Genomic DNA, 4,317 nt, shown 5'->3' on the forward strand with positions numbered 1-4,317 from the left:
TTCATATAATACAGCGATGGCTTACATCCTGCTGCTGAATATGGAATAGCTTGCATCAAACTGCTTGAAAATTACAGCTAGATGGGAGTAAGAGTTTACATTTGGGTGTTTGTTCATTTTACAGCCGCAGTGTGTTACTAATTAAATTGTACTTTATTTGTTGTGTTCCCTAAGATTTCAGGTTCCAGAGAAGGAGTAATGTCTCACTGTTTCTCAGAGATGCAGGGACCACAGAGTAAGAATAATAAGCTAAAGAAGTGCATCTACACCATAACAAAAAAAATGGTATTTAACTTTATGGAGAATTTGCTGATATACTGTACAGGTTCAAATATGTTACAAACATAAATATATTCAACCTGTTGCATTCAAAATTAATCGCCAGATAATTGTCGATTCAACCACAAAGTACTTCCAGTACCCCTTTATGCTGTTTGTGTTTGATAAAAGTTGCTACTCATGTTCCCAACTACCTACCGCATAATACTAACTTCTTGTAGCAACAACTGCTAATGGCTGTTATGTAGCTCAAAAACAGATTGTATCAGTTGTTCACTGATGAATCTCAACTACATTTGTAACCATGTTTAGTATATGTCACCATATTTTAAAATTGTACTATATTCTACAGCTGTTTTACATCTGTTTTCTTCTTGTCTTGCGCCCTTAACTGGACTAATGTCTATATTTAAATGCTATGTTTTTTAACTGTATAATGCAAATAATACTTAATGTAGAGCTTTTCTCCCCCAGCCTCCGCTGAAAACGGACCTGTGTCCAGTCGGACTCTCCCGGTCAACAAATGTAAATAAATAAATAATAAAAGTACAACAAAAGACATTTTTACCAAGGGATACATTAAAATGACTAATGATGTTGAAACAGGTTCTCAAAGCAATATCATTCTAATCTCAGCCCATTTAGTGTAAAAAGTTGTACATCTACTTAATCTGAATGTAAGTAAATTTATAAATCAAATGCATTATTTATAAGTCAGATTTGTGCATTTATTCCTTGCTGGCCATAAAATGCTTAATGCTGTTCTTTATTGCTCCTCTTTTTTTGTCTGTGTTGCTATAGCCCTGGGGCTGGAACCACCATACCCTTTGGTGAGTTGGGAAGTGGAAATATGGAACAGAACTAGCAGGTGGCAATATTGTATACACTTACCAGCACTCCAAGGGTCTTTTTTTTATTAAGCCCTAACCTCCAACACAGTGACATTAAGCAGCGAGTCTGGGGAATATCTGTCTCTCTCTCTATATATACACACACACACACACACACACACACACACCCTACAGTAGCAAAGTCTATCTATAGGATATCCCAGCATAACTAAAAAGACAGCAGGAATTCTAGCTTATGACCATATTAAGGTTGCTGTAGTCAGTGCCAGAAATCATAACAGTAAGTGAACAGATCTTGAGGCATTCTGCAGCTTGAGCACATTCATTTCCATTTGGTAACAGGGACCTGGTTTCAATGCAAATACAGAAATCCCTTCATACCTGTGTTCAGCACCTATCATGCCTTCAGATCCATTGGAAAGTGTGGGTTATGTCAGTTATTGCCAAAATCTCTATAGTCTCCAGAACGATTCTCATTGACCCACAATCTGAACTTAAGTTCCACATCACCTTACGTAAGACAGATTATCACTTTATAGCATGCTATAGACCACCATCCACATCACCTGATGACCATGAAAATGTTCTAAATATGTTACCTGAATTGTCTATAAACAAAAATAACTCTGTTTTCTGGGATTTCATTTTCCAAGTATTAAATGGAATCCCTGTACCACTAATACTCTACTAATAATGCTGGAATTGTCCAATGATTCCGTCACCTAAGATATGTTGACTCCTTGGAATAAACAGTCAACCAGCATACTAAGGGTCCTAACAATTTGAGATCTGGCCCTAATCAGCATCACTACTGCCTTCACCACTTCTAGTGTCTCCCCATCCCTGGTCAAATCCAATCATAATTCAGTGATTTTTCTCTATTAAGACTTCAAATGATAATACTGCCACGATACACCTTGGTATTCAGGGACATTAAAATGGCAAGACCACTAAAACATTTTGAGCAGGTCTCAAAATTCCATTGTAATATTTCCAGTTCCCATGAAGCCTCACCATCTATTTGTACCACAAAATTTTATTCAGATCTACTAAAGATCATAGACCTAACAATCTCAAACAGGACTGAATACAATGGAATTTTCAAAAATGAAACTGCAGTGATTTAGCCAGATTAGCAAACTCTACAGCAAAAGAAAGACAATTTAAATGTCTGCAATAAATTGTAATTTTCTGATAAAAAACTCACTATCAAAAGAACAGGTGAAAGAAAGGTATACAACAAAAAGTCAAAGCTAAACATGAAATGAAAATAGCATCTGAAACTACTTACAAATCCTTCTTTGACTACATTAACTGACAATGCTCTAAACTAATTTATAATGACATTATCTACTGTCATGGTTTAATTTCTCCAAGTCTTTGGGTTTCTAATACCATGACTGGAATGGACCTCTTTCGTAAATCAAAGTATAATTAAAGTTTGCGAAAGTAGTATTGTTTCAGTCTTTATTAGCCAAAAGTGCTCATTGTAACACCCGCAATTTTCCCAGAACTGACTCCTCCTGCAGTTTCATACAAAGTTACACATATCTGTACCATATCTAAATATGACGGTAAATACTTTTTTGATTCTACTACTATTGGAATTGTCCGAGCATCCTTCTTTCACATTACCCTCATTTCTGCCTGAAAATCCTGTTATTTTATGTCTCTCTGTATGTAAGACACTGTAATCACTGGGTGTAGAAGTATCTATGATCAATGCCACTTTTTCATGGACTACTATATTTGGATTTCTTGCATCTTTTTTTGAACTGTTGGTAATGGGTAATCCCATGTGATATAAACTTCATCATTTTCTATAATGTTTTGTGGCTCATGTTTCCAATATTTCTCATCTACATCATTATTGTAACATTTGCACAATTCCCAGTGCAACAGTCTTGCCATATTATACCTTTCAGTATACAGGCCCTCTGCCATTATTGTATCACACCAAGCAACAAGAAGTGCAAATATTTCCAGTTCTGTTTTACAGAACCTGCATTTGTCTGTTGCTCCCACATGTTCAGATGATTTTGTAAAGCAAGGTGTATATGGTTCTGGGCTGCTAATACTAACCTTTTCATCTTTTGGTTTAAAGTAACCTCCCATTAACAATTCCTGCATCAGATCCTGATTGACATGAGGCTGTTCCAGGTGTTTTCTGTACTTGTAGCTATATTTACGGCTTTTCCATATTTCTTGTCTTCTCATCTGATCCTTCTCCTTATATTCTTTCTTTTGTTTTCTGACACATTCAGTCAGTGCCTGATTTTTTTCTTCTTCGGGTTTGGTTTCCATTCCTGCTTGACTCTAACATGCTTCTGCTAAACTAAGCCGGGAAGTCACCTTAGATTTGTTCTCTCCATGCTTCAAAACGTTCACTATGTTTGGATCTGGTGAGGTCAGCAGATATGCATGCAGTCCTGTGATTACAGACCTGTGCATGTAATCAATTGCGAGAAGGCCCATACCGCCTTCATAGCAAGGTATATATAATTTTCCTATACACTGTTTTTTATATATCATTTGATAAGTGTGAAACATTTTTCTTGCTTTCCTATCCAACTGATCTAATACCGTTTGGGGCCAATCAGTCACCCTAAACCTGTAAGTTTGAACAGGAATAACAAATTGGCTTATAGCTTAGACTTTGTTCCTAGATGTTAGGGATGTTGTCACCATTAATTTTAGTCTTTTAAAATATTCGTTACTAAATTTTGTTTGCATTTGTTTGTGTTTTTTTGTCGACTCTTCAATTCCCAAATATTTATACACTCCTTCCTGCTCAAGTTCCACCATTGCCAAATTACGGAATGCTCTCCCTCCATCAGTTAGGAACACCAGCAACCCCGAACACTTCAAGACATCATTGAAACAACACCTAATCTTCCATTGGATATGTACTTTTACCAGCACCAATCATAATAAAGCCCAAAATTCTTGGCCCTTTTACTACTTCCACCCCCCCCCTTCCTCCCTATCTCACTTGTCCTGACTCCTCACTTTTCAGAGCTTTCAACTTACTGGCCCTGTTATGGTTCCTCTGGCACCACTACATATATCTTTACTCAGTATCCTACTGCCTTATAGTTGATGCTCTAAGACTATACCTTACTCTCAGCCTAATAAATTGTTACTCTCCTTCTTTTTCCTCCTTTCTGCAGTACTGCATGTTACTCAT

This window comes from Protopterus annectens, chromosome 15.part0, assembly GCF_019279795.1.
Source record: "Protopterus annectens isolate FY-2018-M chromosome 15.part0, PAN1.0, whole genome shotgun sequence".
NCBI classification, from domain to species: domain Eukaryota; kingdom Metazoa; phylum Chordata; order Ceratodontiformes; family Protopteridae; genus Protopterus; species Protopterus annectens.